General features: G+C 42.3%; 1 protein-coding gene across 1 annotated transcript in view; it reads left to right on the plus strand.

Moving 5' to 3' along the window:
* Positions 1–12,939, plus strand: part of LOC124805486 (acetylcholinesterase-like) — a 103,555-nt gene that overhangs the window by 26,783 nt on the left and 63,833 nt on the right. The window lies entirely within an intron of this gene.

The following is a 12,939-nucleotide window of genomic DNA, read 5'->3' on the forward strand; positions in this document are numbered from 1 at the left end:
CCCGGTGGGCGTTTCCTAAAGAATACTCAGTTAAAGCGGATTTCTCGAAGCAGCGTACACGATAAAATCTCTCATTCTCTCTGCGTCGTTCCGCAGTGCGTACTGTTTGTCCGACCTAAGACTGGCCACGCTTGCCCTGCTGAGTTTATAACTGGTCTCAGTAACTGACAATGTATTGTCAGAGGTCTTAGGATCGATTTGATTTCGTGTGTTTTCGGCAGACAGAATGTCTAAGAAGTGCTTGGCCGAAAACTTGTGTAATTTTAATCACTTGACGCCAGCCAAACCTGACGGCATTTTATTCAATGTTATCGCCGGGACCCTCTGCAGCCTTACATTACGTAACATTACGGGGGAGAAAACGTGGCGCCGTGTTACAGGTCTGGAGATGCTGCGTGTCAAGAAGGCTGATTTAGTGAGTTCGCTGGCCGTCCTGCTGTGCTACCATGACCAGAAGACTATTTCACGATTTTCTATGGTGTCCCATCATATCAGCACCACCTTTGTAGGAGGACATTTCGTCGTGCCAACTCTGCACGACAACGAGAAAGGATATACAACACCAGACAACAGCTGGATGCAAATGGCTCTTATGGCGTTGCATCTGCAGTTATCAAGGGCACCCACAGCTTTGGACATGGAATGGATCGATCAAGCTGGGTTTCCAAACAATCGTCACAACGAAAAGGAACTTCAGAGAGGCAGGAAAGGAAGTTCAGCCGCCTTCCGCAACAACAACAACAACACGGTGCAGACCACAGATCCTCAGAATGGCCTACCAACAACTTGACGGCGAGAGACATAGACACGGCTGCATTGTCAGCGTTTAAAGAAGGAATTAATTTCGCACTTTCGCCCCGGGACATTCCTGTCTATGAAATAATAAATAGGGTCGAACAGACAGTCCTCATGGTCCCAAATGAAAGTCCGGGCGAAATACGGCGTGGAACGAGCCGTGCATTCACTAAAGCAATGTTACCAGCACCCAACATAACCAAGCACGATCGCAGTGGCCTTCCAGCACTACGTAATGGCGAAAGCATCGTGGTCCTTCCTCCTGCAAGGGCAGTGCAGTCGCAATTATGGAATACGCAGACTTTGATACGAAGATATGCGCGCTAGTGGATGAAGATAATTGTTGGAAACTGCCACGTGACCCATCATCGAGAATAATAAGAAAGATATGTGAACTTCTCAAGCGCTCTTCGATGGCAGACACTGTGTCAAGAATTGTTTCATAAACACCTAGATCACCTACTGCTTCTGCTTAAAGGAAAATTTGCAAGGATGGGACGCCATTCCGCCCGATTCTATTCACTAGTGGTTAACCAACGTACAAGCTGGCGAATTACTTGCACTCTCCTCACTCCACATGCGGGAGACTGTAAGCATCATATTAAAAACGTGGCAGATATTATCAGCCGAATTAACAGTATGCGACTTAGTAAGGGTGATATTATGATCTTTTGATGTGGTGGGGCTGTTTACGAATGCGCCTATCAAAGACTCTTAGGATTTGTGTTGTGACTTGGCAAGACAGCCAAGCTACTATGACCGGTAGCCGAAAGGCACGCGTTTAAGCTCACGCAGGCTGGCGTGAGGTCTGGAACAGGACAATGTAATTAATACAGCCAATAAGGTACGTTGCTGCTGGAATACTTAACTTTAATCCATAATTGGTGAACATCGGTCTGACGGTACATGCATCACAAGATAAATAGCAAATGATAATGACGCCTTGCTAGGTCGTAGCAAATGACGTAGCTGAAGGCTATGCTAACTATCGTCTCGGCAAATGAGAGCGTAATTCGTCAGTGAACCATCGCTAGCAAAGTCGGCTGTACAACTGGGACGAGTGCTAGGAAGTGTCTCTAGACCTGCCGTGTGGCGGCGCTCAGTCTGCAATCACTGACAGTGGCGACACGCGGGTCCGTCGTATACTAGCGGACCACGGCCGATTTAAAGGCTACCACCTAGCAAGTGTGGTGTCTGGCGGTGACACCACAATTTGTTATCCTAGTTCTTCGGAAGTGAAATGGTCGAACTATGTATGCCTTCGTATTTTCTGTACAACAGGCAGTATGACGATTAGACGGTCGGCATTCCAGTGGGTATCCCGTTAGCTCCATCTGTTGTAAACATCTTCATGGAGAATTCTGGGGATATTGCCTTAGACGCGGCGCCATTAAAGCCTAGTTGTTGTTTTAGACACGTTCGCCACTTGGCCCTACAGACGATAGGAACTTGCAGAGCTCCTGGAACACCTCAGCGACATTAACAGTAACATCCAGTTCACAGTGGAGGGAGAAAAACACAATATATTGCCCTTGCTCGACGTCCTTGTCCATCGCATACGAAATGGATGCCTTGACCACTGCGTCTATCGAAAGCCTACCCACATTGATCTATACTTTCACGACCACCACAGAAGCGCACTATGTTACAAGCATTGATGAAACGTGTAAGGATTATATCAGACGCTGATAACCTGCCCCAAGAGCTGAGTCTTCGGCTACCGCGTTCATCAAATGAATGAAGTGATTGCAAGCGAGAAACAGAACAAAACCACCGACAAGCAGTAGGAAAATAAACCTCCTAGCTTACCTTTCTGTGGTTCTGTGTCGAGGAAGATAAGCCGGCCTCCGACAAAAATCCATCACTTACTGAGACCAGTTACAAACGCAGAAGGTCTAAGAACAACTCTGGTCTACAAGAAATCTTGCGGGCGTGGCCAGTCTTAAGTCGGACGATTAGTAACGCACTGTGGAACAACACAGGATGGAGTAAGAGATATTTTGTCGTCAACGCTACAGCGATAAATTCGTTTTAACTGACCATGCTTTAGAAAACGGCCACCGAATTAAATTTGACGAACTTCTAACAAAAAATCACCGATAACATCTTAATTACAGACGGTGACATGCAACTCAGCGACTTGGGGGCTCCAGCGATCGCGCAGTTGAAGCGGGCACATTGATTGCCAAGTCAACGTGTGCTCGCATATGTCGATGCCTCGAGCAGCACTGACGTCACAGGCGACAGCTGTTGTGTGTTAAGTTTTAATCACTTGACGGAGCTGCAAACCCTTTAACCATTTATTCATGTTTTTGTATGGCTTCAAGTATGGAAAGCCGGCACGGTAGCTCAGCGTGTTCGGTCAGAGGGTTTGCTGCCCTCCGTAATAAAAAAACTGAGTTAATCGATCAACAACGAACTGAAATGGGTGTCTTTCGACGCCGGCCGAAGTGGCCGTGCGGTTAAAGGCGCTGCAGTCTGGAACCGCAGGACCGCTACTGTCGCAGGTTCGAATCCTGCCTCGGGCGTGGATGTTTGTGATGTCCTTAGGTTAGTTAGGTTTAACTGGTTCTAAGTTCTAGGGGACTAATGACCTCAGCAGTTGAGTCCCATAGTGCTCAGAGCCATGTGTGTGTGTCTTTCGACGTCCGCCCCGAGCAGATAAAACGAACAAAAACGAACAAAATGAGATTTAAAAAAAAAAAAAAAAAAAAAAAAGAAAGAAAGTGGGTAGCGTCTTTGATTTATAAGCAAATCGTCTTCGGTCCCGGGTTCGATCCCCGCCACCGTCTAAATATTGATAAATAATCAGCATTGGCGGCCGAAGACTTCCGGCATAAGAAGTCAGCCTCATTCTGCCAACGGCCTTGTCAAAGAGAGCGGAGGAGCGGATAGAGGTTCAGGGCACTCTCTTGTCCTAGGGGTGGGAAATTGCCCCTAAAGGCGGAAGAATCAGCAATGATCAACGACATGAGGATACAGAAGGCAATGGAAACCACTGCATTAAAGACACGTAACGTGTATCCACAGGACATGTGGCCTGTAATTGAAGAAGTGTCATGATGATCTCTCCATTGGCAAAAGATTCCGGAATAGTCCCCCATTCGGATCTCCGGGAGGGGACTGCCAAGGGGGAAGTTACCATGAGAAAAAGATTGAATACTCAACGAAAGGATAACGTTCTACGAGTCGGGGCGTGGAATGTCAGAAACTTGAACGTGGTAGGCAAACTAGAAAATCTGAAAAGGGAAATGCAAAGGCTCAATCTAGATATAGTAGGGGTCAGTGAAGTGAAGTGGAAGGAAGACAAGGATTTCTGGTCAGATGAGTATCGGGTAATATCAACAGCAGCAGAAAATGGTATAACAGGTGTAGGATTCTTTATGAATAGGAAGGTAGGGCAGAGGGTGTGTTACTGTGAACCGTTCAGTGACCGGGTTATTCTAATCAGAATCGACAGCAGACCAACATCGACAACGATAGTTCAGGTATACATGCCAACGTCACAAGCTGAAGATGAACAGATAGAGAAAGTGTATGAGGATATTGAAAGGGTAATGCAGTATGTAAAGGGGGACGAAAATCTAATAGTCATGGGCGACTGGAATGCAGTTGTAGGGGAAGGAGTAGAAGAAAAGGTTACAGGAGAATATGGGCTTGGGACAAGGAATGAAAGAGGAGAAAGACTAATTGAGTTCTGTAACAAGTTTCAGCTAGTAATAGCGAATACCCTGTTCAAGAATCACAAGAGGAGGAGGTATACTTGGAAAAGGCCGGGAGATACGGGATGATTTCAGTTAGATTACATCATGGTCAGACAGAGATTCCGAAATCAGATACTTGATTGTAAGACGTACCCAGGAGCAGATATAGACTCAGATCACAATATAGTACTGATGAAGAGTAGGCTGAAGTTCAAGACATTAGTCAGGAAGAATCAATACGCAAAGAAGTGGGATACGGAAGTACTAAGGAATGACGAGGTACGTTTGAAGTTCTCTAACGCTATAGATACAGCAATAAGGAATAGCGCAGTAGGCCGTACAGTTGAAGAGGAATGGACATCTCTAAAAAGGGCCATCACAGAAGTTGGGAAGGGAAACATAGGTACAAAGAAGGTAGCTGCGAAGAAACCATGGGTAACAGAAGAAATACTTCAGTTGATTGATGAAAGGAGGAAGTACAAACATGTTCCGGGAAAATCAGGAATACAGAAATACAAGCCGCTGAGGAATGAAATAAATAGGAAGTGCAGGGAAGCTAAGACGAAATGGCTGCAGGAAAAATGTGAAGACATCGAAAAAGATATGATTGTCGGAAGGACAGACTCAGCATACAGGAAAGTCAAAACAACCTTTGGTGACATTAAAAGCAACGATGGTAACATTAAGAGTGCAACGGAAATTCCACTGCTAAATGCAGAGGAGAGAGCAGATAGGTGGAAAGAATACATTGAAAGCCTCTATGAGGGTGAAGATTTGTCTGATGTGATAGAAGAAGAAACAGGAGTCGATTTAGAAGGGATAGGGGATCCAGTATTAGAATCGGAATTTAAAAGAGCTTTTGAGGACTTACGGTCAAATAAGGCAGAAGGGATAGATAACATTCCATCAGAATTTCTAAAATCATTGGGGGAAGTGGCAACAAAACGACTATTCACGTTGGTGTGTAGAATATATGAGTCTGGCGATATACCATCTGACTTTCGGAAAAGCATCATCCACACAATTCCGAAGACGGCAAGACCTGACAAGTGCGAGAATTATCGCACAATCAGCTTAACAGCTCATGCATCGAAGCTGCTTACAAGAATAATATACAGAAGAATGGAAAAGAAAATTGAGAATGCGCTAGGTGACGATCAGTTTGGCTTTAGGAAAAGTAAAGGGACGAGAGAGGCAATTCTGACGTTATGGAAGCAAGGCTAAAGAAAAATCAAGACACTTTCATAGGATTTGTCGACCTGGGAAAAGCGTTCGACAATATAAAATGGTGCAAGCTGTTCGAGATTCTGAAAAAAGTAGGGGTAAGCTATAGGGAGAGACGGGTCATATACAATATGTACAACAACCAAGAGGGAATAATGAGAGTGGAAGATCAAGAACGAAGTGCTCGTATTACGAAGGGTGTAAGACAAGGCTGTAGCCTTTCGCCCCTACTCTTCAATCTGTACATCGAGGAAGCAATGATGGAAATAAAAGAAAGGTTCAGGAGTGGAATTAAAATACAAGGTGAAAGGATATCAACGATACGATTTGCTGATGACATTGCTATCCTGAGTGAAAGTGAAGAAGAATTAATTGATCTGCTGAACGAAATGAACAGTCTAATGAGTACACAGTATGATTTGAGAGTAAATCGGAGAAAGACGAAGGTAATGAGAAGTAGTAGAAATGAGAACAGCGAGAAACTTAACATCAGGATTGATGGTCACGAAGTCAATGAAGTTAAGGAATTCTGCCACCTAGGCAGTAAAATAACCAATGACGGACGGAGCAAGGAGGACATCAAAAGCACACTAGCTATGGCAAAAAAGGCATTTCTGGCCAAGAGAAGTCTGCTAATATCAAATACCGGTCTTAATTTGAGGAAGAAATTTCTGAGGATGTACGTCTGGAGCACAGCATTGTATGGTAGTGAAACATGGACTGTGGGAAAACCGGGAACAGAAGAGAATCGAAGCATTTGAGATGTGGTGCTATAGACGAATGTTGAAAATTAGGTGGACTGATAAGGTAAGGAATGAGGAGGTTCTACGCAGATTCGGAGAGGAAAGGAATATGTGGAAAACACTGATAAGGAGAAGGGACAGGATGATAGGACATCTGCTAAGCCATGAGGGAATGACTTCCATGGTACTAGAGGGAGCTGTAGAGGGCAAAAACTGTAGAGGAAGACAGAGATTGGAATACGTCAAGCAAATAATTGAGGACGTACGTTGCAAGTGCTACTCTGAGATGAGGAGGTTAGCACAGGAAAGGAATTCGTGGCGGGCCGCATCAAACCAGTCAGTACACTGATGACCAAAAAAAAAAGAAGATGCAAACTGTATAAAAACGTACAAAGAAAACCTGGGCATCTGCTGTTCATAAAAATCAGCATAGTGCATATATATTTAGCTCGTACATGCCCCTCTTTAAGACAAAAAGAATATGACGCAGCACGAAGCAAATATCGGAAAAGGGACGGTAATCGGTCCATGTAATGTACAAACAAATGAAAGTAATTTCAGAAAAATTAATTTGATTTATTGAAGAGAAAGACCTGCAGAAATTGAGCAAGTAAATAACCTCTTGCCCTTATGCAAGCGATTATTCGGCTTGGCATTGACTGATAGAGTTATTGGATGTCTTCATGAAGGATATGGTGCCAAATTCTGTACAATTGGCGCTTTAGATCGTCAAAACCCCAAGATGGCTGGAGGGCCTGGAATATCATTGACCGGAGTAGAATGTTGTTCAGTGATGAGTCCTTCTCAGAAATGAGCCCCGATGACCAGCGATGACGTGTCTGGAGACACCCCAGACAGCAGTGGGACACCAACCTCACTGTCGGTCGAGATACGGCCTGACAACCAAAAATGATGATCTGGGGAGCCATTTATTTTCATAGCATTACCACTTCGGTTGTCATCCTCAGCACCCTTACAGCGCAGCAATATGTCGACGATATTCCACCTCGTGTTTTGTTGCCCTTCGCGGAAAGCCATCTTGGGCTTCAACATTTTAGCAAACAGTGCACGCCCGCACACGGCTAGAGATTCCATTGCTTGTTTTCCAACTTGCCAAACCCTACCTTGACCAGCGAGCTCACCAGAGACGTCTCTAATTGAGAACGTTTGGAACATCATGGGCAGGGCTCTCCAACCACCTAGGGATTCTGACTATCTAGCGTGCCAATTGCACAAAATATTGCACGATATTCCTCTGGAGTTCATCGAAGAACTCTGTCAATCAGTGGCATGCCGAATAACTGCTTGCATAAGGGCTACAGTGGGACCAACGCGTTACTGACTTCTTCAATTTGTGAAGTACTTTCTCTTGAATAAATTGCCGAATTTTTTCGAAATTGTAATCATTTGTTTGTTTGCACATGTGCAACACATTTACCTATTTCCGTCATTTCGCATAATTTCTTCGTGGTACGTGTTTTTAATCTGATCTTTTTTGTCTCTGAGTGTGAAATAAATATTTGAATAATGTTTAACGTTCCTTAGGGTACTCCCACATTTAAATTGCTCCTACACCTCCATTCCAAAAACAAAGTGCCATTTATGAGTGTGACGCGTAATTTCTTTGGAATGTCGCCCACAGTTTTTTAATATGGGTTATAATCCGTAATCGCGACTGTGTTTCAACTACTAAGAAAAGATTACTCATTTATTGCAACTTTCAGCAACATTCTTTGGGTCATAGCATATAAACAAATTCCATTTACGGTATTGCGACATACTGTCGATAGTGTTCAGAAAGAAACTAAGCACAGTCTGGTTTTGCTTGACTTTACTGAAAAAGAAAGAATATTAACAGTTTCAGATCTACACTTTCATCATCAGACGGCCTGCATGCTATTATCAAAATACCGAGACGTTCATTTATAGGCGAGTTGCCGTATGGTAAACAGAAATTCAAATGGTTCAAATGGCTCTAAGCACTATGGGACTTAACATCTGAGGTCATCAGTCCCCTGGACTTAAAGCTAACTAACCTAAGGACATCACATACATCCATGCGCGAAGCAGGATTCGAACCTACCACCATAGCAGCAGCGTGGTTCCGGACTGAAGCGCCCAGAACCGCTCGGCCACAGCAGCCGGCTAAACAGAAATTCACAGTTTAAAAAATGCGATAGTGATGATTGCGCTAAAAACTCATCTTAGAACACAACTTACGTATACGACCGCCTAGAACATTTGTTTTCATCTCTGTTATCCAACAAACAATTTTTCTTCCTGTTTTCACATGCTCAGACAGCGGTCTTTATTTATATTCAGACGGGTGCATAAGTTTTGTATACGCACCCCATGCTCTGATTCACTTATATCAGAGGACGTGAAATACTGAATAGTCACAAGGTACATGAGCTTGAAAGATGCTGTGACACATTCGTACTCCACAAAGATACGATACTTCAGGGAAAGGAAGTGTGTCTTACTTCTCGATTAAGTTCAAATAGGTATTTTAGATTGAAAAGGGCTCTGAAGCGAAATAAATATAATGGTATTTAGGTATTTACAACATTATCAGCCTACTTTAGCAAATAGCTGAGAAATTAATAGTGCCGTTAGCAGCGCATTAGGAATTTGTTACACATTTATACCATAAAAGTTATGGACGGCAGTAAATACTTAACAAATATTATAAGTTTAGTGACTTGATCGGTAGATACGTGGAGAAATATTATAATGGAGTGAGAACATTTTCTGGAAGTTTTTTTCGAAAGATGTATTAGCCAATTACGTCAGAACGTTGAGGATCTGGTCATGGAAATCATTTACAGGTATTTCTGCAACATATTCGTAGTGAATCCCTTATCTGCCAAGCGCGATGTGTTCATCTTGTTCTCGCTATTTCACACTCAGTGATTTTCTTCAAGAGCGTGTCCTGAAAATGAATATTTCCTTAAGTTCTCAAGTCTTAAAGCGTCATGATGTTATTTGTATCTTATCTCAAAACGGTTACCTGTCTGACCAGTGGAAATAGTGGAGTATGAATCAAATTTGCCCTTTTATATTCCTGTTTTACTGTAGGGAGCATTATTTCTCTACGTCCAGCGCCGTGCTTTTAATCTAAGTTACCTGCTTCAGCTTATTTTAGCAATAATACCAACTCCTTTTCCTGAAATGCTGTTACTTTGTACTATATCGCAGCATCTTTGACGCTCATGTACCTTGTAAGCATTCTGTATTTATTTTGATCGTTATTTTCATACAAGTGAATCAAAACGCAAGATGCGTCTACGTAATTTGTGTTGTTACTTGATTACTAATGAAGATATTGTGAGTGTATGTGAAAACATGATGAACAGTATAGTTGTTTCGGATAAAGACGATGAAAGTAAATATTACACACTGTCTTATCGAGTAAGTTAAATTACGAGATTGAAACAGTGAATTTTCGTTTATCCGACTTCAGTCCACCATTAAATATTCGTCCACGTCTTTTCAAAAAAGCGTGCAAGCCATCTGACGATGAATATAAATATTTGAAAACAGCAACGGTAGTTTTGGTAAAATATTGGACCGCAGCGAAAACAAGACTGTCTAAAAATTACGCAATGGGTTTTTGTCAGAATTTTCATAGGCGAGCGAAGAGTGGTAAATGGTCAAATGGGATGTCAATTTGACCATCGGGAGGTCTAGTTTATACAGAAGGGGTTTATTTGCTTGAACGTTTTCAGATTAATTAACAAAAAATTAATTAATGATTTGAGTTAAAATTTTTGTCTGAATTTTTATAGGCAAATGAAAAATGGGCAATGGATAAATTTGGTATCAAATTGACGAGCTTGAGATACAGGTTTTTCGAAATAATATTTAATTGCTTTAAAGTAATCATAGTAATTAAGAAAAACGTAACTAGCGATTTGAGGAGAAACTGAAATATTTCAAGGACACCTGCTCCTTGCTATGTAGACGAAGTGTCAAAAAGTTCGTTTTTCAATGCCAAGCTATTTAGTGTGATAATTAACAGTCATGTTGGTGTGACATTTACCTGTCAAAATGATTTTCTTCGAGTCAAGTACCAAGTTCAGGACATTTCGATAACAGAGGACTCTAGGAAAACAGATGAGGTGTCAGTAACGTCATGCTTTCCAAACAAAACTTGAAAATAAAAAGTTGAAGAAATTTCTGTCAAATGTTATGCGAAATGATTTTTGTAATGCTAAGAAATGTAATAGATTAGAGAAACGTTTGATGCGCCATAGAATGAAGCTTGAAATATGTACAGTAAGTGAGACGGGTCAGTTGTCTCCCTCTAATGTGTTTTATTTCTTACTTTTAGACAAATCACTTCAGAAAATCATTGACAGACATTTTTTTCCACTTTTTTTATTTCAATAAAGTCATCCAAACGAAATTGGCTGGTTGATGACGTAGAATATCCACATTTTGTATCACATATACAGACACTATTCTCGAATAACGCGATTATTTCATAAAATAGCACTCTGTTTTATATCTAGCAGCATTATCCTTTCATAAACTTATAGCCCAAAACGGCATCAGTAAATTACTTCATCTCAGTATCCCGCACATCCTCAGATCATTAATGATCCCGTTCATAGCCACTGCGGAAGGTGCATTTGCCAGCGTAATAAGTAAACAGATACTTCTTTGACTGTGCTGATCTTCATTCACACAGTAAAGCCGAAAGGCTTACTTTTAATGTACTGAAGAATGAAATTTTTTCTATCTCTCATAACTTTTTTTCTTGGGCTATGCTCTTTACAATCCCTGAGTTCGCCTCGCTTTAAAACTGATCACTGACACGCTTGTGATATGCGTTTGAGTGAGCTTGATATTTTGAAGAAAGAAAGTCCATAGTAACGTTGTGCTCATAGTTTCACTGACTCTATGCGTGACCTCTTTACTTTTAGATATTTTCTTACGCCAACCCTTATTACATGAAGCAATTTCCCAGCTCACATCACTAAACCGCTTCATTCTTAGACACGACGTTCATGAGAATTTCTAGGAATTGTGTGAGTAGAGCTTACGAATACACTTCGAACAAGTTTTTTCACTTTATGTCGAATTTCACGTGTCATTATTTTTTTCACTAATTCGTCACAATCCTAACCTATTCGTATCTCGACTAAATCCGACTGTTAAGAAAATCAACGTCAAAAACCTGAATTGGCCTTCACAGTGTCCAAACATCCAATAAAATATTGCAAATAACGCACATTGTATTTGCAGTTCAACAGTCGTTTCCAAAATGCCGTCTTGTCAGAGACACATAATTAAACATACGACAGAGCGGCGGGGTAAGATCAGGATTTAATGTCTTGCAGACGACGTGGTGAGTGTCCATTTCAAGGGAACCGTCCCAGAATATGCCTTCCACGGTTAAAGGAAAACACGAAAAACTGCCTGACGAGAGTTTCAATTGTGTTTCCCCTGAACACGAGTGCAGTGATAACCGCCCCACCAAAGTCGCTAATATAATTTGTTCGCGTCTGAAATGACCGTGCGGTTAAAGGCGCTGCAGTCTGGAACCGCAAGACCGCTACGGTCGCAGGTTCGAATCCTGCCTCGGGCATGGATGTTTGTGATGTCCTTAGGTTAGTTAGGTTTAACTAGTTCTAAGTTCTAGGGGACTAATGACCACAGCAGTTGAGTCCCATAGTGCTCAGAGCCATTTGAACCATTTTTTGAAATGACCGGGTTTCGAATACCCACCCAGCAATTTACTTTTAGGTTTCTCATGGAGTCCCTAAATTTCTTTACGCAAGTTCCAGGATGATTCCATTGAAAACTGCACGACCGGCATTCCCTTCCATTGTTATCCAATTCGTCTCTAATGTACTCTTCACTGTAATCTTTGATTTCTGCAACAAAAGTGAGCAAATAATGTTCCATATCTCTCACGTGTGAAACACGAATCGATGGTGATGAATACCTATCGTGGTGATAAAGCTGTTTTCCAATCACCTGGGAGAATTTCAATGATGAGTGATGGTCTCCTGTTCCACCCCCTGCAATCTCTTTCACTCATATCCTCTGTCAAGACATGGCTCTATTGTCTCATGAATGTAACTGAGTACGTAAGGCAAACCTTTTGCCGGCCGCCGTGGCCGAGCGGTTCTAGGCGCTTCAGTCAGGAACCACGCGGCTGCTACGGTCGCAGGTTCGAATCCTGCCTCGGGCATGGAAGTGTGTGATGTCCTTAGGTTAGTTATGTTTAAGTAATTGTAAGTCTAGGGGACTGATGACCTCAGATGTTAAGTCCCATAGTGCTTAGAGCCATTTGAATTTGAGCAAACTTTTCATAAGAGGAGACGAAGTACTGATGGAAGTAAAGCTGTGAGGAGGGGTCGTTAGTCGTGCTTGGGCAGCTCAATCGGTAGAGAACTTGACTGCGAAAGGAAAAGGTCCCGAGTTGGAGTCTCTGTCCAGCAAACAGTTTTAACCTGCTAGGA

The sequence above is a fragment of the Schistocerca piceifrons genome, chromosome 7, assembly GCF_021461385.2.
Source record: "Schistocerca piceifrons isolate TAMUIC-IGC-003096 chromosome 7, iqSchPice1.1, whole genome shotgun sequence".
In the NCBI taxonomy this organism is placed as follows: Eukaryota; Metazoa; Arthropoda; class Insecta; order Orthoptera; family Acrididae; genus Schistocerca; species Schistocerca piceifrons.